The 24,749-nt window shown below is 45.3% G+C and overlaps 1 protein-coding gene and 2 non-coding genes across 10 annotated transcripts in view; all 3 read left to right on the forward strand.

Moving 5' to 3' along the window:
- Positions 1-24,749, forward strand: part of KAZN (kazrin, periplakin interacting protein) — an 847,756-nt gene that overhangs the window by 111,226 nt on the left and 711,781 nt on the right. The window lies entirely within an intron of this gene.
- Positions 12,359-12,473, forward strand: LOC134967929 (U5 spliceosomal RNA). Its single transcript, XR_010189264.1, has one exon. It is a non-coding gene; the product is annotated as a U5 spliceosomal RNA (small nuclear RNA).
- Positions 13,066-13,172, forward strand: LOC134967975 (U6 spliceosomal RNA). The gene has a single exon (XR_010189285.1). It is a non-coding gene; the product is annotated as a U6 spliceosomal RNA (small nuclear RNA).

Genomic DNA, 24,749 nt, shown 5'->3' on the forward strand with positions numbered 1-24,749 from the left:
CCCAAATGGAATAAATTCATTTTCCCCCTCAAAAATCTACTAAATCTCTTAAAAACAAAAAACTAAGAAATCACATATACATAAGTACTCAAAGCCTTTGTCCTGATGCTCAAAATTGAGCTCAGGTGCATCCTGTTTTCACTGATCATTCTTGAGATGTTCCTACAGCCTAATTGAAGTCCACCTGTGGTAAAGTCAGTTGATTGGACATGATTTGGAAAGGCCCACGTCTGTCTTTATAAGGTCCCACACTTGACAGTGCATGTCTGAGCACAAACCAAGCATAAAGTCAAAGGAATTGTCTGTAGACCTCCGAGACAGGATTGTCTTGATGCACAAATCTGGAGAAGGGTACAGAAAAATTATCTGCTGCTTTGAAGGTCCCAATGAGCACAGTGGCCTCCATCATCCATAAATGGAAGAAGTTTGGAACCAACAGGACATATATCCAACAGGATATTACATACAGTTCAAGTTTTCACTTTAATGCAAAGTCTCAAGATATGCATGTTTGCTTGGTCTGACAACTCAATTTCTACTGTGACTTGCAGCTTGTAGGGTCAACATTTGTCATAAACCTCATGAATCCATAGACCTATCCTGCCTTATGATTATGTTGATCATCTTTTAAATGCACAGCCTACTAAGTATTGCCATTGGCCAGGTGCATCCCTTTATGGCCACAGACTAGCGATCTTCTAATGTCTATTTCCAGTAGGATAACACGATATGTGGGAGATGTATCAAGCCTTCCAAAGTGTGGAGAAATTGCCCATCAACCAATCTGCTTCTACCTATACATTTTTAGAATGTACTATAAATTCTAGCTAGAAGCTGATTGGTTGCTATATGCAACTTATTCACATGTCCTCTTCACTGTTTTGGAAGTTTAAAATACATCTTCCCCTAAGTCAAAAAGCACATGCCTTCTGATGCTGGTTCCTTAGACATTACGTTGACATACTCCATTTCCCTCCACAGCGCTCTTTAGGATCCAGCCTAATAGAGCACATTTGTTATTTGGTGGAATGGGACATGTGAAGTATGGCTTTGCAGACAACAGATTTGCAGGAATTGGTGATTACTCATATCAACGTGGAGCAAACTCTAAGGAATGTTTTTGGTACCTTGCCTTTTATCCATGTTTTAAAGTTTTCAGGTTTTTCAGGTGAAAGGTGTCCTACCCAAAAAGTTATACCTAATAAAAGTGGTCACTGAGTGAATACCTTGAAGCAGTGATTGCCAAATTGGGTGCCATGACCAAATTAAAACAGTGCCGTAACTAGGCATTTTAGCGCTGTGTGCAAGAAACGACAGTGGCGCCCCCCCCCATGGAAGATAGGGGCAGAGCGCGCCGTAGGCGCGCCAAAAAATTCTAGGGGCTTGGCTTCACGGGGAAGGGGCGTGGCCACAAAATAATAGCAATTCATACTACGGTGCACAGTAGTCTACATTATTCAAATTACGCTGCACAGTAGCGCCACTACACCAGGTAGAGCCCCTTTTATACATTACAGCAGACAGTGTCCCCCTTTTTACACATTGCGGCAGATAGACCCTTTTTACACATTGCGGCAGCCAGTCCCCATTTTTACACATTACAGCAGCCAGTCTCCCTTTTAACACATTGCGGCAGCCGGTCCTTCTTTTTACACATTGCGGCAGACAGCATTCCTTTTTTACAATTACAGCAGAGAGCGTCCCCGTTTTTACACATTACGGCAGACGGTGTCCCCCTTTATACACATTGCGGCAGCCAGTCCCCCTTTTTACACATTGCGGCAGCCAGTCCCCCTTTTTACACATTGCGGCAGCCAGTCCCATTTTACACATTGCGGCAGCCAGGACCCCATTTTACACATTGCGGCAGCCAGTCCCCATTTTTTACACATTGCGGCAGCCAGTCCCATTTTACACATTGCGGCAGCCAGTCCCATTTTTTACACATTGCGGCAGCCATCCCCATTTTTTACACATTGCGGCAGCCATCCCCATTTTTTACACATTGCGGCAGCCATCCCCATTTTTTACACATTGCGGCAGCCAGTCCCATTTTTTACACATTGCGGCAGCCATCCCCATTTTACACATTGCGGCAGCCAGGACCCCATTTTACACATTGCGGCAGCCAGTCCCCATTTTTTACACATTGCGGCAGCCAGTCCCATTTTTTACACATTGCGGCAGCCATCCCCATTTTTTACACATTGCGGCAGCCAGTCCCATTTTTTACACATTGCGGCAGCCAGTCCCATTTTTTACACATTGCGGCAGGCGGTGTCCGAGAGAGAGACAGAGAGACAGAGACGGGAATATACTTACCTTCTCCCCGCTGACAGGCTCCTCGTGCTGCTCCCTCGGTGGCGGCAGTGAGATGAGAAGGAGGAGGAGGGAGGGGGAGCAAGGAGCCGCAGCAGCGCTATGTTATTGGTAGTAAGCGCCGCTGCAGCATCCCCCTCTCCTTCTGTATTGGCTGCCGGGCAGCCAATACGGAAGGAGAGGGGGATGCTGCAGCGGCGCTTACTACCAATAACATAGCGCTGCTGCGGCTCCCTGCTCCCCCTCCCTCCTCCTCCTTGTCCGCTGCCTCCGGCGCTGGTCTCTCTCCTCCAGCACGGCGCACACAGAGGCGGCATGTAATGAGTCAATTTGACTCATTACATGCCGCTGGCCGTGCGCCCCCAGGGCAACTGCGCTGTGTGTCAAGCCCCCTTGGCACACACGTAGTTACGGCTCTGAATTAAAATATTTATTGTCCTGTACTCACTAACACAGTAGTTCCCATACTGGAGACCGTGGCACCCTGTGGTGCCGCAGGGAACTTTCAGAGGTGCCATGGGTTGGTGGTCTGGGTTCGAAGCAAACTATTTAGAATGCATATGATAGGCAAAACCAGAGCTTGTGGCTACCAATCATAAAATATGTGGACAAACAGATTTGCAATGCTGTCCACCACCACATTACTGAAACTAAGCAATACATATAAACACAATTTCTCTGATGTCCTAGTGGATGCTGGGTACTCCGTAAGGACCATGGGGTATAGACGGGCTCCGCAGGAGACTGGGCACTCTTAAAAGAAAGATTAGGTACTATATCTGGTGTGCACTGGCTCCTCCCTCTATGCCCCTCCTCCAGACCTCAGTTAGGGAAACTGTGCCCGGAAGAGCTGACATTACTAGGAAAGGATTTGGAATCAAGGGTAAGACTCATACCAGCCACACCAATCACACCGTACAACTCGTGATAACTATACCCAGTTAACAGTATGAACAATAACTGAGCCTCTCTCAACAGATGGCTCATACAATAACCCTTTAGTTGAGCAATAACTATATACATGTATTGCAGAGAGTCCGCACTTGGGACGGGCTCCCAGCATCCACTACGGACTACGAGAAATAGAATTACCGGTGAGTAAATTCTTATTTTCTCTGACGTCCTAGTGGATGCTGGGTACTCCGTAAGGACCATGGGGATTATACCAAAGCTCCCAAACGGGCGGGAGAGTGCGGATGACTCTGCAGCACCGAATGAGCAAACTCAAGGTCCTCCTCAGCCAGGGTATCAAACTTGTAGAATTTTGCAAAAGTGTTTGAACCCGACCAAGTAGCAGCTCGGCAAAGTTGTAAACCCGAGACCCCTCGGGCAGCCGCCCAAGAAGAGCCCACCTTCCTCGTGGAATGGGCTTTTACTAATTTAGGATGCGGTAGTCCAGCCGCAGAATGTGCAAGCTGAATCGTGCTACAGATCCTGCGAGCAATAGTCTGCTTTGAAGCAGGAGCACCCAGCTTGTTGGGTGCATGCAGGATAAACAGCGAGTCCTGGAAACATAAAGTTTCAGGGCCCGGACTACGTCCAGCAACTTGGAATCCTCCAAGTCCCTAGTAGCCGCAGGCACCACAATAGGTTGGTTCAAATGAAACGATGATGCCACCTTAGGGAGAAATTGGGGACGAGTCCTCCATTCTGCCCTTTCCATATGGAAGATCAGATATGGGCTTTTACATGACAAAGCTAAGGCCAAAAGCATGACCACTTTCCACGTGAGATATTTTAGTTCCACGGTCTTAAGTGGCTCAAACCAGTGGGATTTTAGGAATCCAACACACGTTAAGATCCCAAGGTGCCACTGGAGGCACAAAAGGGGCTGAATATGCAGCACCCCTGTAACAACGTCCGAACTTCAGGCAGTGAAGCCAGTTCTTTTTGAGAGAAAAAGGGATAGGGCCGAAATCTTGGCCTTTATGGATCCTAATTTTAGGCCCATAGTCACTCCTGACTGTAGGAAGTGCAGGAATCGACCCCCCTGGAATTCCTCCGTAGGGCCTTCCCGGCCACACACCAAGCAACCTATTTTCGCCATATACAGTGAAAAAGTCTTGCTGTCACGTCTTTCCTAGCCTTTATCAGCGTAGGAATAACTGCATCCGGAATGCCCTTTTCAGCTAGGATTCGGCGTTCAACCGCCATGCCGTCCAACGCAGCCGCGGTAAGTCTTGGATCAGACAGGGTCCCTGTTGCAACATGTCCTGACTGAGAGGCAGAGGCCATGGGTCCTCTGAGAGCATTTCTTGCAGTTCCGGGTACCGAGTCCTTCTTGGCCAATCCGGAGCAAAGAATATTGTTCACACTCCGCCGTTTATTACAATTCTCAGCCCTTGGGTCTGAGAGGAAGAGGAGGGAATATATAGACCGACTGGAACACCCACGGTGTTACTAGTGCGACCACAGCTATCGCCTGAGAGTCCCTTGACCCAGCGTAAAACCTTTTTTTATCTTTTTATTGAGGTGGGACGCCATGTAGTCCACCTGAGGCAGTTTCCATCAATTTGCAAAACTGCGTGAAGACTTCCTGATGAAGTCACCACTTTCCCGGGTGGAGGTCGTGTCCACTCCCGGAATGAACACTGCTGACAGTGCGCTTACTTGATTCTCCGCCCAGCGAAGAATTCTGGTGGCTTCTACCCTCGCCACCCTGCTCCTTGTGCCGCCCTGGCGGTTTACATGAGCCCCTGCGGTCTGACTGGATCAGAACCGGTTGGTCGCGAGTGTGTATATACAGACTTCAGGATTGCCTCCTGCTTTCTATCTGCAGGCTCCTTTAGGGCGGCCGTATCCTGAGACGGCAGTGCCACCCTTTTAGATTATCGTGTGAGCGCCTTGTCCACCCTAGGGGATGTCTCCCAGCGTAACCTATCAGTTGGCGGGAAAGGGTACGCCATCAGTAACCTCTTAGAAATCACTAGTTTCTTATCAGGGGAACACCACGCTTCTTCACACAATTCATTTAATTCATCAGATGGGGGAAAAGTCACTGGCTGCTTTTTCTCCCCAAACATAATACCCTTTTTAGTGGTAACCGGGTTAATGTCAGAAATGTGCAATACAATTTTCATTGCCGTAATCATGCATCGGATGGCCCGTGTGGACTGTACATTTGTCTCATCCTCGTCTACACTGGAGTCAGACTCAGATGGCAGACACAGATGTCGACACGAAGCTAGCGGGCGTTTTTGAGCCCCTGATGGCCTCTGAGACGCCTGGGCAGGCGCTGGCTGAGATGCCGGCTGTCCCAAGGCTGTTACGTCATCAAACCTTTTATGTAAGGAGTTGACACTGTCGGTTAATACCTTCCACATATCCATCCACTCCGGTGTCGGCCCCGTAGGGGGCGACATCACACTTATCGGCTCCTGCTCCGCCTCCACGTAGCCCTCCACATCAAATATGTCGACACAGCCATACCGACACACCGCACACACACTGGGAATGCTCTGACTGAGGACAGGACCCCACAAAGTCCTTTGGGGAGACAGAGAGAGAGTATGCCAGCACACACCACAGCGCTATATAACACAGGGATTATCACTATACTGAGTGATTTTTCCCAATAGCTGCTTATTAAGACCAATTTGCGCCTAAATTTATGTGCCCCCCCTCTCTTTTTTACCCTTGTTGTACTGGATACTGCAGGGGAGAGCCTGGGGAGCGTCCTTCCAGCGGAGCTGTGAAGATAAAATGGTGCTGGCTGTGCTGAGGAAGATAGCCCCGCCCCTTCAGCGGCGGGCTTCTCCCGCTTTTTATAATGTTAATGGCGGGGGGTTTTGCACATATACAGTGCTATACACTGTATTATGTGCTATTTGTGCCAAAAGGTAAACTAATTGCTGCCCAGGGCGCCCCCCCCCCCCCCCAGCGCCCTGCACCCAACAGTGACCGGAGTGTGTGGTGTGCTATGGGAGCAATGGCGCATAGCTGCAGTGCTGTGCGCTACCTTAATGAAGACAGGAGTCTTCAGCCGCCGTTTTTCATCTTTTATCTTCAGTCTTCTGGCTCTGCAAGGGGGACGGCGGCGCGGCTCCGGGAACGGACGATCGAGGTCGGGCCCTGTGTTCGATCCCTCTGGAGCTAATGGTGTCCAGTAGCCTTAGAAGCACAAGCTAGCTGCAAGCAGGTAGGTTTGCTTCTCTCCCCTCAGTCCCTCGTAGCAGTGAGTCTGTTGCCAGCAGATCTCACTGAAATAAAAAACCTAACAAATACTTTCTTTTCTAGTGAGCTCAGGAGAGCCCACTAAGTGCATCCAGCTCTGGCCGGGCACAGATTCTAACTGAGGTCTGGAGGAGGGGCATAGAGGGAGGAGCCAGTGCACACCAGATATAGTACCTAATCTTTCCTTTAGAGTGCCCAGTCTCCTGCGGAGCCCGTCTATTCCCCATGGTCCTTACGGAGTTCCCAGCATCCACTACAGACTACGAGAAATAGAATTACCGGTGAGTAAATTCTTATTTATTGAGCTTGTAGCACCAATCATAATATGCAACTGTATGTGCAAGTTTAAAAGATACTTGGATAACCGTGAGTTCGCCTCAGTTGTGACGTGGACTTTTTCATGAGTATGGTATAAAGTGATTTCTAGTGACTGTATAAACCTCAAAACATGTATATTCTGTATTGTATATTGTAATCTTCTGGACAGAACATAGTAAATTTTATATCACGGGAGTATCTGGGCCTACAGTACAAGGCCCTGTCTAGGAGATGTGATGTCATGTTGCTGACTATCTTCCATGCAGCACATAAGCGCCACATACCTCCCAACATTTTCCGGACTGGAATTTGGCATTAAAATGGACACAACTATGATCTGTCCATGCCACCATGGCTAGTCTTCCCAGACGAGCTGAAATCTGCAAGCAGCCCATAGTAGGCAGAGTGCATCCATGTACAAGAGTAAAATTATCATCACCCACCTTATTGCTTTTAGTAAAAAAAAAAAAAACTTTTGCACATCTATTTAGCCTTAAGACTTAGAAAAAAAAAAAAAAAAAACACCTTTTTTTTTTTATTTACCTACTGTAGTAGACGTAATTTAGTGTTTGGGGGGGTTCATCATCTAAAAAAAAAAAGGTTTTTTTTTGTCTCCAATATTAGTATTAAAATTTCATAATCTTTGTTATTGCCTCTGCTCTCTGTAAATAAAAAAAAATAAAAGGAGGAGTAACAGGATGTAGGTGAATTGTGCAGGTTATGGGAATTCATTTGTTTAAATAGTTATGTAGAAATTTTTACATAAAATTAATTTTGAGCCCTGTTCAATAATCATCCTTACTATTTCTACTTTTAAAGCATAGGAGAGTACTCATATTTGAGTGGAGAATCTAGTGCCCGGTTTTGCAAAGCCTCTATCATTAACCCCTTTAGTGGCGGGTTTTCAATCTAAAAATACACCCTGGGGGGCTGTTTCTTTAAATTTAAGTGGGAGTTGGGGGGGAAGTGCAGGGGAGGGGGGGGGGGGGGCGTGTGATGGGGTTGGGTGAGGTAATCGCCTGCGGGGATCGCCAGCCCCAGCGCTGGTTCCCGGCTGACTTGCGGCGCACGGGAATCAGCACAAGTCATTTTACAGCTAAGCCCGCCCCTGGCCAATAGGAGTCCGGAGGGGCGGGCTAAACTCCATAATGGAGTATGCTGTTTCCCGGGCGCCGTGGACTTTGCACGGCTGTCCCTGGGGAATTAGTTGGTAGTATGCCCGGAAATCTTCTGGGGTTGCCAGCGCTGTCAGTGCTGGCTACCACGGAAGATTTCAGGGCATACCACTGAAGGGGTTAATGGGAATCTAGTTTGGGTATGTTAAGAGATGAGGACTGGTTTATTGTTTTGGGTTCGCCCCATAAAGCCACTGCATCAGCAAGATTCCAGCAAATTCAGACATTTATCCTCCATAGGATTTACTGGATTCTGGTTAGGCTGGCTAAACTATGGAGGGGAGCAAGTACTACAAATATGTCCCTGTACAACTTTGCATCGCGGGACAAACAAAGCGCCATGTCGTGGCATTTGAGGGTGCATGCGTATGCACGCCCCCGTGAATGCTTTCCACACTAGGGAGCAGGATGGAGTCAGCGGTGAGGCCAAGCAGTGGGAGCTGCTGTGTATAGTAAGAGAGGGACTGGGACACACTGTGTGGACGGGTAGTGGGAGGATATGGTCCCGCTACCCGTAGTTATATTGCCCGTTGTATGTGCGATCGTGGCACATGTGCATATGCACGCGCCTACACTCATTTGCATTACAAAGAAGCGATGGTAGTGCGTATTCCCAATGTAAAAAAAGCCAAGATGTGGGAGGACACATCTGTAATTGTACAAAGTGTAAAACTCCAGATTTTTTCATCTGCCATGAGCGTGTCCTGAAATTCTAAATTTTGGCATTTAGTGGCAGATGACTGTATTATAAAAACAGGAATGCATATATTTTCCTAATCATCAGAGGATTTGTATATTTGGAATTGGCATAGAGTGCTCTATGGGTGGAATTCAATGGTCTGTGAAAATGCAGTATTTTATCACTGTAGTGATGAAGCCCATTTCATATGGGAATGAGCATATTAACAATTGATTTTGTTCAAATTGTGTGTTGTATCATGTCTTTTCTTTATCATCCACTAGGGGTCACTGGAGTACTCTTGGGATATGGACGGGCGTAGCCGAACAAAGGCACTGAATATTCAAATTTAGGACTCTCCCCCCCCTCCATATCCCCAAGTACCTCAGTGTACTTTGCCAGTGTTTTTTCGGTGCTCACAGATGAACATCGGCTTGTGGCAAGGCCACATTTCAGATTTTTATTTTTATTTTTAATTTTTACACTTCCCGTCCCAGTTTATGGAAAAACATGGGTCCGGGATGGTGCTGCTGCAAGGCAGCGGATGGCGTGTCGGTCCTCACAAAGAGCACCCTCACAGCCACAGGCGCTATAAGCAAGCGCATGGCGTGTCGGTCCTCACAAAGAGCACCCTCACAGCCACAGGCAGCCACTGTCTCCTGCAAACTGAACGAAGCTTACAGAAAGAAGCTCCGTCACAGCCAGGATGAGACAAAGAGCTGGAAGAATCTACAGCTGCAAGGAGCTTACAGCAGAAGCCCCGTTACAGCCTAGATGAGATGCTGGAGGCTGAAACGAAGCTTGCAGAGAGAAGCTCGTCACAGCCAGGAGAAGGCGGCACAAGGTATGAGTGTCAGGGCGGTCAGCTCACGCTGCCGCCCTGCTGTGTGTGAGTGTTAGCCGCTGAAACGCCGCTGAAGGTCTTCCTGAACGATGAGCAGAGCGGCCGCACGTCACTCAGACGCCGGCCGCTCTCACTACGCTGATGCCCCGGCACAGGCGCCGCCGAGATTACCCGTGTGCTAACGAGCGGCCGCACGTCACTCACGGACGCCGGCCGCTCTTCCAGTCACCGCACGCCGCTGAGGCCGGACACAGGGAGACTGTGTACGGCTGTAGGAAGGCGCCGCCGCCGCCCGCTCTTCCGGACGGCTCCCCGGCGCTATATACAGCGCTTTCCTCCTTTCCCTGCACCCGATCCCCGTAAGCTGCAGGTAACATGGGGAGGCAGGGGGGAGGGAGGGGGAGTAATGCCCATAGCAGCAGCAGAAGGCTGCATGGGTTAAAGATAGGCTGCTCAAACTATCACAAGCAGTGCAGCAATTTTAAAGTCATGGGCTATAATATCAGGAAATTATATGTTTCAGCACAATTTATATATATATAATAAGTAAATTTTATATATATAATATATAATGAAGCTGTTTGCTAGCACAACTGTGTATAATATCAGTATCAACTGTGATTATATGGTTAAGTAAATTTTATATATATAATATATAATGAAGCTGTTTGCTAGCACAACTGTGTATAATATCAGTATCAACTGTGATTATATGGTTAAGTACATTTTATATATATAATATATATATGAGGCTTGGCCTAGCAATAGCCTATCAGGGGCATAGCCTATTGCAGGTTTAATCATGTTTTCTGTTCTTTTCTGTTAAGACTGCAAGATAATAACACTGCAGGCAGTGTTCATATTAATAGAGGCTAACTAAATGCATGTATTTTACATACACCTGTATTATCACTGTATAATCTGTATAATAGGCTATTAAGCCTATATTAAAACTGCAGCAGGTAACCTGTACTGTGATTTTCTGTAAAAGCATGGCATGACGGCCATTTCAATCATTGCTGTTTTTCCAGTTATACATTCCGGCCATACACCTCTGCTCCACAAGGAGGCGCAGGGGTGTTAGTGGAAATTTTTTGTTCAGGATAATTCTAGAACATTCCTGCCCTACATCTTTAAGCCACCAGAAGGCGCAGGGGTGTTAATAGGAATTTGATTCGGGTTTCATATGCCCATGTGAACTGTTTTTCACATAAAGAACACTTTAGTTTCCTAAAGATTTCCGTACAGAGAAACAACCATGAATCAGCAATAACATATATATATATATATATATATATATATGTGCCATATAATCGTGCAAGTGTCTGTCTGTTGCCAGTTATGTTGTCTGTCTACATAGCGAATAAGGCTCTAGTGCAGACTAAAAATACTTTAAAAGATATTACAGTGGCAATTCAAATTAAAAGAGCGGTAATCGGAGTCTCGGAGTTACTCCGCCAGCTCTAACAAAAGACAGTTTTTTCCAAAGGGCAATTTCCCTTTGGGTACCAGAGGGTTTATTTCACTGGTCTTATAATTTAATGCACGATTATAGGTCAAATCTCACACCAATAACTACGAGTAAGAACGGTACATTACTCCAGCACTCAGATAGTGCGGGGTTTTGGACAATCATACATAATCGTTTCCAAAAGAATGCGATCCGCCATTGGTAGATGCGTTTCTGTCAAACGTTATAAAAACCCAGGATACATTTGGGTCACTAGAAGCTATGTATGAAACCATGCCGATCACTGTTAAAAGAAGCTGCAGAGTATATCTGTAAAGCTTCTGCTAACGCCGGTTATTTCCATTGTCGCTAGTGAACGCGACAAGGCCAGAGCTTGTTTGCTCCTAAATTTGATATGCTTGTAACGGCATTTTATCCCTTGATGATATTCAGCCATTAGCGCATACAGTATACTTGTAACGGTGTTCTAGTCACGCCTTGTAACGACAGGACGTTACAGTCAGCAAACCAGTGGTTTGATGATCTCTTTACAATTGTGGAAGCGTGTCTTTACATGTTACATTTGAGAGGTTTCATGACTTCAACTCATATATGTCTCAGCTATTTACAGCTTAAAGTACAAAACTGCTTCTGTCGAAGGGTTTGGCAGGTGATCATTTACTCTTTGCTGGCTTATAAACCAGGCAATAGTACGCCAACAGTGTCAGAGTTACTTATTCCCCTCTGTTTGAGCAAAACCAAACAGCTCCGTTGCTATATCAATAAGCAAGTCATTTACTACAGTTAGAAAATGGATTTTCTGCAGTTAGTATTTGCTTATTGGAGCCACAAAATTGCATAATTGCATTTGATCTTCATGTCTACCGTTGCTTATCGCTTCCGGTATTTACCAATGTGATGTTGGGATGATAGCTCATCTCACATAAGAACTATGTATTAACAAAGTTCCTCTAACTTGCGCTATTAAGGTATACTGCGATAGCAGATCAAGTTCGAAAACAATCGCATCTAATTCTGTCTAAACGATGTCAATTCCTAGGTAAGATTACAAATACGGTAAATCAAAGACTTTTACCTACTACACCAGCAAGAAGGTACATCTAGTAATTAGTGCAAAACACGCACACTAGCGGTACATTGGTGTATTCACCTATTAAGAATAAAGATGTGTTTTCAATTTAGGTCCCCACCCTTCACTCGCGTTTCCCACAGAGGGACAAGGGTGCATATACTCAGGACGACAGTCGCAGAGAGTCAGGATTTGTAGTTACAATCAGCGCAAAGGTTCTAAAACACGACAGATGGCTGTCGATACATGTCCTAGAACTCTGTGCATTTTACAATGCAATAAAGGATTCGCTTTCAGTCTGACCAGGGATAGACTCTGGTTTCTCTTCAGAACGAATAAATCTTTCGCTTTTTACTAAAGATTTCTGTGGAGAGGAACAACCGTGAGTTTCATGTAATTTTGTTTTTCATGCCTGGCTCACGCTGCCCTTAAGCAGTCAAACAAAGCAACGGCAGTTGCATACTCAACAACCAGTGAGAACCAAGAAGCCGCATGGCAATGCGGCAGGTAACTCAAATCTTCAATGGCTCAAAACGCCATTATGTGAAAATGTCAAGAGATCAATCCGTGAGTGGACATCTGTTAGACATACGATCTCACCCGTCAGGGTTTGGATCTTGAAAACTGGACATTAAATCCAGAGGTGTTTCATATGTGAGTCCACAGAAGGGGGTTACCCTCAAGTATACATGATGGCATCTCGCCACAATTACAAAAGCTCAGTATGTGTACATCACATTCATGGGGTCATTCAGCATCGTGTATCTGGCTCCACCATTTTCCGCTTCTCTCTTCGTTGCCAAAACGGATCAGAAGACACTTCGTCACAGTCATACTGGTGGTATCTCATGGGTTTCGGAGAAGTTGCTTCTCGAATTTTCAAGGAATACTTGCACACGATTTTGGCCCGCTTATAATACGTCCAACCTGTTACATCAGGGAACGTTCTTTTACCCATAGTTACCTATGTACCTATTATCTATGTACCGCAGCTGCAGTTGACGGGATGAGGGTTCAGTGCTCGCTTCGGCAGCACATATACTAAAATTGGAACGATACAGAGAAGATTAGCATGGCCCCTGCGCAAGGATGACACGCAAATTCGTGAAGCGTTCCATAAGACCGCCCTCTTAAAAAAATAGAGCATTACAGTATCGGTTATACCAACCATGTAACGAAATAGTAAGCCGCTTAAGGCAGCTCATTATTAAAAAAATTTCGTGTGCTTACATAGGTTGTAAACCTCGGAAGTTTCCAACATCATACTTCAAGTACCCGTATTCTGTTAAACGGGATGGGATGGAAAACTGAGTTCATCTGCACTAACAGTGCAGGTATCTGTGTGGTAAACGTATTTTCAAAGACGTTTGCCTCTATTTGCGTCTGTAAACATCTTTCTACAAGGTGTCACCAAAGTTCAGACTCTATTTATCCCACCTACAACGCCAGGCGATTTGAGGTTGGGTTCACATTTATTACAGTTTTCATATTTTGGAACCCTTTCAACAAAGGGAAATTAAGTTTCATAGTTTTTGAACCTTTACAACAAATGAGAATTAAGTTTCTCACTTTGGAAAACATTTTTCTTCTAGCCTTGGCTTCTATCCTTGGCTTCGGCAAGGGTTTTGTTTTCATATTTGGGTGCCTTGTATTCCAAGCCACCGTATTTGAGTTTCTCATGACAAAGCAGATCTTCGGACGAAATTCGCTTTCGTATTCTTCACATCAATATACCAATAGTGGTTCCTGTGGGGACAGCACATTCTAGAATTCGGAATGTGGTACACGCATTACGCGTTTATATATGTACCAAACGTCTACAGTACGTGATATGAATATGTTGTTTGTTCTATATGATACTGCAAACTGGGGTTAGCCAGTTTCTCAGCAGACATTATCCAGTTGGATAATAATGACTACAAGTCAGACTTACTTTAAGGCTAAGTTACAATCGCCTACGTCAGTAATAGTTCATCCCACAGGTTCTGTGGGAATGTCAGACCCAACGGGTCGTGGAGCGTCTACGACGCGGCTACATAGCCTTCAGTGCACCACGTTTGTGCACGTTTATACGTTATAAATGGTGGCGCCATCAGCATTTAGCTTTGGCCTGCCTACCGTTACAGGTATCAAACAGCTCTCCCGCCCACGAGGGAAGCTTTGGTACGTCCCAAGAGTACTCCAGTGACCCCTAGTGGATGATAAAGAAAATAGGATTTTGGTACTTACCAGGTAAATCCTTTTCTTTGAATCCATAGGGGGCACTGGACGCCCACCCAGAGCAGTTTTACCTGGGTTGTTTTAAGCTCAAGGGAGCTTAGTGAACAAATTTACTTGGGGGGTATTAAGCTCAAAGGAGCTTATGGTAACACATTTTCACCGATTGGCTCAAATTATAAGGTTCTATCGGTTAAGGTGTCAACTGTTTAGTTGACAATAAGGTTACGGATCAACTTTGTGGTTGTCCGTTATGTTATAGGGATTCTCCATTGTCAACCTCTCTATATCCTGTTCGCTCAGTAAAAAACACTGGCAAAGTACACTGAGGTACTTGGGGATATGGAGGGGGGGGAGAGTCCTAAATTTGAATATTCAGTGCCTTTGTTCGGCTACGCCCGTCCATATCCCAAGAGTACTCCAGTGCCCCCTATGGATTCAAAGAAAAGGATTTACCTGGTAAGTACCAAAATCCTATTTTCTGTAATTAGCTAGCCAGTGTCTACTCGAAGCCATTTGGCTGTAAGGAAAGGTATGTTTTCTTGTCACAGCATGAGGGCAAGTGTAGGGGACACTTTCCTTTACAAATGCCCCTCCAGAGACCACAAGATATTTTGAAGACAAAGAGAAGTGCTGATAAGTGGTTTTCTGCCATATTCTGAGCTAGTCATACACCGTGGACTCTTCTGACAAACTACTGTATGTTGTGAATTCTCTGTAGCCCCTGCTGATCTGTCAGAGAAACCATGGGCTATGAGATCAATAGAGAATTTACACACAGACTGCAATCAATTAAGTTTGGTTTTTAAAGATTTAATTTCCACAAAGGTGGGGGTCAAAAAGCAGAACCAGATAGATGTGTTGTAGCTGAATCATCTGTCATTCTCTTAAGGTAGCGACATGGCTAGGATGGCAAACTTCTATCAGGAGCGGACTTACTCTGAACATTGTTCACTTCGAAGATGATATCTAAACTCTGTTTTTGTCCTTTTTATTTTCTTTGATATTGTCTGTAGTAGTGATGAGCGGATTCGGTTTTACTCGGTTCTCAAAACCGAATCTTATTGGCTCACTGATGTCACGTGTTTTGGATAGCCAATAAGATTCGGTTTTGAGAACCGAGTAAAACCGAGTAAAACCGAATCCGCTCATCACTAGTCTGTAGTCTTTGCGTGCATTTAAAGAATCATAATACTATTTGTAAGTATTTTTGTAACTGTAAGCTTTGAAGTTATTCTTGAAATTAAAACTTAATTTCTAGTTCTGATAGTGTGTTCTTTTATACATATGGCCTTGTGAGGCAAATGCTACTGATGTTAAAGCATACAGTATATACTGTAAGCGGAACAAAGGGCCGTCTTGACTTTGGGAGGAGTTCCTTCCTAAAATAATCCCCTTGGTTTTGGCAGACTAATATATTTTCTTAGGATAATTTTCGAAACACCGTCATAATTACCCAACTTGGAAAGAGTTCTGAGGTTGGGCGCAATCGTAACAATCACATACTAACTTTTCTCATGAGAAGTGCTGTGAAAATGGCTTTTCTCTACTATGCGTGCTCCTGTTTCCTGACTTATCCAATTGCAAATGTGTGAAAACGGGATTTGTGCGATGTTTGCCAGCAAAACCAGAAAATTGTAGTTGAAAATGGGTAAATCGACCTGTACTCCAAACAAAGCCAAAATAATATAGGATGACATATAGAAGTGCATTAGTGGTCATAATAAAAGCATTTAAGGTCCTTAAATTGGGTAAAATAGCTGTTTAAGCATTTTCCAAAAATGAAAAAAATTATAAAGTGTTTTGCAGCAAATTAAGTTTTCATATTAAATTAGCGGTACATAAAAATGGGTATAAGTATACATTTGGGTAAGTTTAAGCCAAATAAAAAAAAAAAAACTTCCAAAAAACTATTACTCCCAACTACAAGCCTTAAAACACTTTACCCACTCATAAAGCACTAAAAATAGACCTACCCCATACCCCAATTTCCATCATTTTCCACTCTTTACCCGAAAATTATATTTTTGCTCAGTTGATTCTCCGGAGTTTATTCAATAGTCCCCGATAGCCGTCACGATCAGGTTTTTTTTTTCCACCTTCCCATAGGCAGGCAAAACAAAATCCCAGATAAGTGCCTTTTTTTCTGATCACAAAAATACACAAATCCAGAAACTAATCTTGGATCCTATGTGTGTTCACCCAAAAGCAGGACTTTTTTTGTGCTGTACAAACAAGGGGTAATTGAATTACCTGGGGTGGGGGGGGAATTAGGTTAAAGTCCCTTCCTAATTATCGGGTACAATTGAATCCCCCACATAGTTTTAAAACTATTTTTCTTAGATCGCACTCAGGTCCTGCTCACACAATCTTCTTTGGCAATGCAAAAGGATTAAGGGGGACATTTACTAAGCAGCCCATGGCAACCAATCAGCACTGAAGTAACATCTATAATTTGCATACTATAAAATTATACAGAGCTGCTGATTGGTTGATGGGGCAACTTCTCCACTGGCTCACTTCTCCGCTCTTATCACTGCTTAGTAAATTCCCCCCCCCCCCCCAGTTTGAGATGCACAGCAATAAATGCACTATGCAGAGGAAAATGCAAAGTGCTACATCTATTTTAAATGTCCCCTTGTGAATAGAGTGAGCACATTCCCATGGAAATCACTGAGATGTCTGCATTTGTGTACTCCATAGGGAGTGCAGTGCCACAGAACGAAGCTGATGCTAGGTAATAAAATCCTTGCCTGAATCAGCAGTAAATAGAGGACTGGGGACTTGCATAGTAAGGTATAGTTCACTAAATTTAAATAATAAAGCATGACATTTTTGAAAGTAATAGATAGATATAGGATTCATCATTCAAGAAGATTAAAGCTTATTTAATAACAAGCGTCACCAGCACAATTCTGCCACCATTCGCAGAATGGTCAAATTTAAGTGCTGTATGTACCATGTTATTTAATAAGGTTTTTGTGTACAGTGACTTCCATATATTATTGCTGTCTTTTCCACCCTACGCATTTCAATTTCATTCTCTGCTGTGTTGTGCTGTAGATAGAAGTGGACAGGTTCAGTGGACAATATGGGAGGGTTTAATTATTAGTCTACCCGGCCGCCACTAGATGGCGCCCAATTGAGTAATTCAGTTGTTGCTCCGTTTGGGCGCACATGCTGATTGGGAGATGCATTTCAGCTTGCAGCCTGTTGAGGTGTGAGCTCAAATGTGTGTGAACTCTGTAGTTTGGTTGCTCAAACGTGAGTTTGAGCTCCCTAACCTGTACTTTAAACGGATTTAGCCACTTTGCATTGCTAAACCCGGTGCTAATGGGCGCGCATACAGGGTGTGTGCACCCAACGGGGCAACAATTGAATATCCTCGGTGGGTGCCCAATATGTTTGTACGCCAAAAAAACAATTGATTCAGCTCCTAAGTGTCAGTCATTCATAATAGAACCTTTAATCTAATTTTGTTTGTTTCCATTTCCTTCTGCATGGTACAACTCAAATTTCAGCTTTAGTTTGTCTCCTGGTGGTGTTCTTATCAATTTTTTGTTACATAATTTTATGTAAATTACGATATGTCAATGCAGAATAATTTTTTGTTTCTTGATAAGCCTAATTGCTCTTGGTGGGACCAAGTTAAGATTGGAAGAAATATAGTAAAAGACCAGAAAGATGTTTTAAACAGCTGTCCAAAATGTTAGGAAATACTGTCTTATCTTGGAAAAACAAATGTCTGCAGTCATTTATTGCATATTTCTGTGAAAGGGAAAAAAAGTAAGCCAACGTGTAAACCATATTTCCTAGTATTTGTGTTTATTGCAGTATTACTAGTGAAAATTTTATATAAAAGTCTGTGTCCCCCTCCTCACAACTGTATCTGAACAGACAACTTGTATTACACTTCCTTACAGATGTGTTAATTTATTAACATGCTAGTAGGAAATAATACATGTTATGTGCAGCTATGAGTATTAATGAGTACAAACATGTTTGCAGTATAATCCCTTTAATTTGACATTTGTCGTTCACATTTAAAATTTGTGTTGAAATACTTTTTAAATATTATTTCTCTTACGTCCTAGAGGATGCTGGGGACTGCGTAAGGACAATGGGGTATAGACGGGCTCCGCAGGAGACATGGGCACTATATTGAACTTTAGAATGGGTGTGCACTGGCTCCTCCATCTATGCCCCTCCTCCAGACCTCCGTTAGATCCTGTGCCCAGAGGAGACTGTGTGCATTACAGGGAGCTCTCCTGAGTTTCTCTGATTAAAAGAATTTTGTTAGGTTTTTTATTTTCAGGGAGCACTGCTGGCAACAGGCTCCCTGCATCGTGGGACTGAGGAGAGAGAAGCAGACCTACTTAAGTGATAGGCTCTGCTTCTTAGGCTACTGAACACCATTAGCTCCAGAGGGAGTCGGAACGCAGGTCTCCCCTCGCCGTTCGTCCCAGAGCCGCGCCGCCATCCTCCTCACAGAGCCGGAAGATAGAAGCCAGGTGAATATAAGAAAAAAAGATGACTACTTAGGCGGCAGAAGACTTGAGATCTTCCCTGAGGTAAGCGCGCAGCGGTAATGCTGCGCGTCATTGCTACCACACACAACACACACTAGCAGGCACTAATGGGTGCAGGGCGCAGGGGGGACGCCCTGGGCAGCAATAAAAACCTGTAAGTCTGGCATTTATAGGTATATGGGCTGCGGAGGTAGTAATTATAAAAAACCCCCGCCAGTTTTATACATTTGGGCGGGACTGAAGCCGCCGCTGGAGGGGGCGGAGCTTGGTACCCCAGCACTAACCAGCGCCATTTTCTCCACAGAGCACTGCAGAGAAGCTGGCTCCCCGGTCTCTCCCCTGCTGAACACGGTGACACAGGGCTGAAAAGAGGGGGGTGGGGGGGCACTTGTAAGGCGCAGTGAGTGTATTACACAGGCTGTATTATCTGGGAAATAGTTTCCAGTGTCAGTTGGCGCTGGGTGTGTGCTGGCATACACTCTCTCTCTCTGTCTCTCCAAAGGACCTTATTCGGGAACTGTCTTCTTTTAACTATATCCCTGTGTGTGTGTGGGAGTGTCGGTACGAGTGTGTCGGCATGTCTGATGCGGAAGGCTCATCTAAGTAGGAGGTGGAGCAGATGATTGTGGTGTCTCCGTCGGCAACGCCGACTCATGATTGGTGGGACATGTGGAATGTTTTAAATGCAAATGTGACCTTATTACATAAGAGAATGGACAAAGCAGAGTCCAGGGAAAAAGCAGGGAGTCAATCCATGGCTTCGACTGGGTCACAGGGGCCTTCTGGGTCTCAAAAACGTCCCCTATCCCAAATAGCAGACACTGATACCGACACGGATTCTGACTCCAGTGTCGACTACGATGAGGCGAGGTTACACCCAAGGGTGGCCAAAAGTATTCATTATATAATTATTGCAATAAAAGATGTTTTGCATATCACAGATGACCCCTCTGTCCCTGACACGAGGGTGCGCATGTATAAGGAAAATAAACCTGAGGTAACCTTTCCCCCATCTCATGAGCTGAACGAGTTATTTGAAAAGGCTTGGGAAACTCCACACAAAAAACTGCAGATTCCCAAGAGGATCCTTATGGCGTATCCTTTCCCTGCACAGGACAGGGTATGTTGGGAATCCTCACCCAGGGTGGACAAGGCTTTAACGCGCCAGTCCAAGAAGGTGGCGCTACCGCCTCCAGACACGGCAGCCCTCAAGGATCCTGCGGATCACAGACAGGAAACTACTTTAAAATCTATTTATACGCATACGGGTGCTTTACTCAGACCGGCAATAGCATCGGCATGGGTATGTAGCGCAGTTGCAGCTTGGACAGATACCTTGTCAGCTGACCTTGATACCCTAGACAGGGATGCCATTTTATTGACCTTAGGTCACATTAAAAACGCAGTCTTATATATGAGAGACGCTCAAAGAGACGTTGGGCTGCTAGGTTCGAGAGCCAACGCCATGGCGATTTCTGCTAGGCGAGCCCTGTAGACCCGCCAATGGGCGGGTGATGCCGACTCAAAGAAGCATATGGAGGTTTTACCATACAAAGGTGAAGTTTTATTTGGGGAAGGTCTTGCGGACCTGGTTGCCACAGCTACCGCGGGTAAATCTACCTTTTTGCCTTTTGTTCCCCCACAGCAAAAGAAAGCTCAACAATATCAGATGCAGTCCTTTCGGTCGCATAAGCCCAGAAGAGGTCGGGGCTCGTCTTTCCTCGCCAGAGGTAAGGGTAGGGGGAAGAGAACGCCTGCTCCGGCTAGTACCCAGGAGCAGAAGTCCTCCCCGGCTTCTACTAAATCCACCGCATGACGCTGGGGCTCCACTGAGGGAGTCCGCACCGGTGGGGGCACGTCTTCGACTCTTCAGCCAGGTCTGGGTTCTGTCAGACGTGGATCCTTGGGCGATGGATATTGTATCCCAAGGCTACAAACTGGAATTCGAAGAGGTGCCCCCTCGCCGATTTTTCAAGTCGGCCTTGCCAGCTTCTCCCCCAGAGAGGGAAGTAGTCTTAGCTGCAATTCAAAAGCTGTGTCAACAGCAAGTGGTTGTCAGGGTTCCCCTAGTCCAACAGGGGAAAGGGTGCTATTCAACCCTGTTCGTGGTCCCGAAGCCGGATGGTTCGGTCAGGCCCATTTTAAATCTAAAATCCCTAAACCTGTACTTGAAAAAGTTCAAATTCAAGATGGAATCTCTCTGGGTTTCACCAAGGTGATGGCGGAGATGATGGTGCTCCTGCGCAGGCAGAGAGTCACAATTATTTCATACTTGGATGATCTCCTGATAAAAGCGAGATCGAGAGATCAATTGCAGAGGAGCGTGTCGCTCTCCCTGAGATTGCTACAACACCACGGTTGGATTCTCAATCTGCCAAAGTCACAATTGATTCCAACGACTCGACTATCATTCCTAGGCATGATTCTGGACACGGATCAGAAGAGGGTTTTTCTCCCGATGGAAAAGGTCCGGGACCTCCAGAACATGGTCAGAGACCTGCTAAAACCAAAAAGAGTGTCTGTTCATCAATGCACTCGTGTTCAGGGGAAAATGGTGGCAGCCTACGAGGCCATCCCCTTCGGCAGGTTTCATGCAAGGACGTTTCAGTGGGACCTCCTGGACAAGTGGTCCAGGTCCCATCTACAAATACATCAGAAGATAAGCCTGTCCCCCAGGGCCAGGGTGTCTCTCCTGTGGTGGCTGCAAAGTGCGCTCACCTTCTAGAGGGTCGCAGGTTCGGCATTCAAGACTGGGTTCTGGTGACCACGGACGCGAGCCTCCGAGGATGGGGAGCAGTCACACAAGGAAGAAATTTTCAGGGGCTATGGTCAAGCCAGGAGGCTTGTCTACACATCAGCGTCCTGGAGTTGAGGGCCATATACAACGGCCTACGACAAGCGGAGAATCTTCTTCGCGACCTAGCGGTTCTGATTCAATCGGACAACGTCACAGCCGTAATGGATTACAAAACAAAACTGAAAATTTGTGAATCCCTAGCAAATGGCGCAAAGAAGAGCAGCCCGTAGGCCGGTTCACCACAACAGAACCTCACCAAAAGTTCAAATAGCACAAATTTGAATACGAATGTGTGAGACCCAGAATAACAGGCGCTTTATAATACAGACACAAAACATACAAAGACATCATTGTCTTGATAAAGGCCTATGACAGGCCGAAACATGTTGACCAGCTGAGAGTGTGGACCTTCTACTCTACCACCTAGGTACGAATTGTTATTGCTTTTAACAAACTTTTTTTTGCTTTTTATATATGTCCTGGACTATATTTCTTTGTATGTTTTGGATGCATAAGCCACGCTGCTATAACATCTAATGGACTTTGCATACCTTTTTATTACTTTAATTGTGCCCACCCCTTTTGTACGGGGCGTGTTTTAATAAAATATAAACTTCTTCATGTGGACATATCGTGATTCATATTTTTGATGTCCCCTTTGGAATTTTTCACACGTGAGGAAAATCAGTGCTAATTACTAATACGTTTGACCATCGAAAGAAACCCAGATGTGTTTGAATACTATCTTTATTGCCGTGAACATTCAACTTACAGAGCATAAAAGATACCTTTATGTGCTTCAACTACCCCCTTTCTGTGTGAGTGAGGTATGCTTACTTCCCTGGCAAAGAGGGTTCATCACCTAAACCTGTGGTTTCTGACACAGAGGTGGATAAAAAAGATACCTTGATAGGCTCTTCTCTCTCGTTTGGAAAGTGAGTTGGGGTACGCCTCATCGATGGATGAATATTGCCCTTGCTGTGTTAAATGTTTATAGTATTGAGAGAGACTCATTTATTATTTAAACATTACTACACACACATATATATATATATATATATATACCTTTTTTTTTCCATGTTAACACCAATCTGAGGGGAAAGAATTGCTTCAGAAAAGGGGAGACGCCCGTCCACACGGTGATTTGAAGCTCCATCATTTCTGCACACTTCAGGGACGTGTTGCTGAGTATATCTATATATACATATATTTTTTGTGTCTGTATTATAAAGCGCCTGTTATTCTGGGTCCCACACATTCGTATTCAAAAACGTCACAGCCGTGGCTCATGTAAACAGCCAAGGCGGGACAAGGAGCAGAGTGGCTATGGCGGAAGCCACCAGGATTCTTTGCTGGGTGGAAAATCGCGTAAGCGCTCTGTCAGCGGTCTTCATTCCGGGAGTAGACAACTGGGAAGCAGACTTCCTCAGCAGACACGATCTCCATCCAGGAGAGAGGGGACTTCAGCAATACGTTTTTACAGAGATAACAAGTCTTTGGGGAATTCCTCACATAGACATGATGGCGTCCCGCCTCAACAAGAAGCTTCGGAGGTATTGTGCCAGGTCAAGGACCCTCAGGCAGTAGCGGTGGACGCCCTGGTGACACCATGGGTGTTTCAGTCGGTCTATGTATTCCCCCCTTTTCTTATCATCTCAAAAATATTGTGAATCATAAGACAAAAAAGAGTGAAAACAATACTCATTGTTCCAGATTGGCCTCAAAGGGCCTGGTATTCATATCTTCAGGAGATGCTCACAGAAGATCCGTGGCCTCTTCCTCTCAGGGAGGACCTGTTGCAACAGGGGCCCTGCGTGTTCCAAGACTTACCGCGGTTACGTTTGACGGCATGTCGGTTGAACGCCGAATCCTAGCTGGGAAAGGTATTCCAGAGGAAGTCATTCCGACTCTGATAAAGGCTAGGAAGGAGGTGACGGCGAAACATTATCACCGTATCTGGAGGAAGTATGTATCTTGGTGTGAAGCCATGAATGCTCCTACGGAAGATTTCCATCTGGGCCGTTTTCTCCACTTTCTACAGACAGGGGTGGATATGGGCCTAAAAGTAGGCTCCATTAAGGTACAGATTTCGGCCCTGTCTATTTTCTTTTAGAAGGAATTGGCTTCTCTCCCAGAAGTCCAGACTTTTGTAAAGGGAGTGCTGCGCATCCAGCCTCTTTTTGTGGCACCATGGGACCTTAACGTGGCGTTACGGTACCTGAAGTCTCACTGGTTTGAACCTTTTCAAATGGTTGAATTAAAATTTCTCACTTGGAAGGTGGTCACGTTGTTGACCTTGGCATCTGCAAGGCGGGTGTCCAAATTGGCGGCATTGTCTCTCAAGAGCCCTATTTGATTTTCCATGTGGGTAGAGCAGAGTTGAGGACTCGTCCTCAATTTTTGCCTAGGGTGGTTTCTTCATTTCATATGAGCCAACCTATTGTGATGCCTGTGGCTACGGGTGACTTGGAGGAGTCCAAGTCCCTGGATGTGGTCAGGGCCTTAAAAATTTATGTAGCCATAACGGCTCGGGTTAGGAAAACAGAAGCACTGTTTGTCCTTTATGCAGCCAACAAAGTTGGCCAGGATTGCCGTTACTAAATTCGGGCACGGCCCTTTCCACTAGGAAGGTGGGTTCTTCTTGGGCGGCTGCCCGAGGCGTCTCTGCTTTACAGCTTTGCCGAGCAGCTACCTGGTCGGGTTCAAACACTTTTGCAAAGTTCTATAAGTTTGATACCCTGGCTGATGAGGACCTTGCGTTTGCTCAATCGGTGCTGCAGAGTCGTCCGCACTCTCCCGCCCGGTCTGGAGCTTTGGTATAAACCCCATGGTCCTTACTGAGTCCCCAGCATCCTCTAGGACGTAAGAGAAAATAAGATATTAAACCTACCGGTAAATCTTTTTCTCCTAGTCCGTAGAGGATGCTGGGCGCCCGTCCCAGTGCGGACAAATTCTGCAAGGCTTGTATATAGTTGTTGCTTACACAACAGGGTTATGTTACAGTTGAGTTCAGTCTTTAGCTGATACTGTTTTGTTCATACTGTTAACTGGTTGCGTATATTCCAGGTTATACGGTGTGGATGGTGTGAGCTGGTATGAATCTTGCCCTTAGATTAACAAAATCCTTTCCTCGTATTGTCCATCTCCTCTGGGCACAG

Source organism: Pseudophryne corroboree, chromosome 10 (assembly GCF_028390025.1).
Source record: "Pseudophryne corroboree isolate aPseCor3 chromosome 10, aPseCor3.hap2, whole genome shotgun sequence".
Lineage (NCBI taxonomy): Eukaryota > Metazoa > Chordata > Amphibia > Anura > Myobatrachidae > Pseudophryne > Pseudophryne corroboree.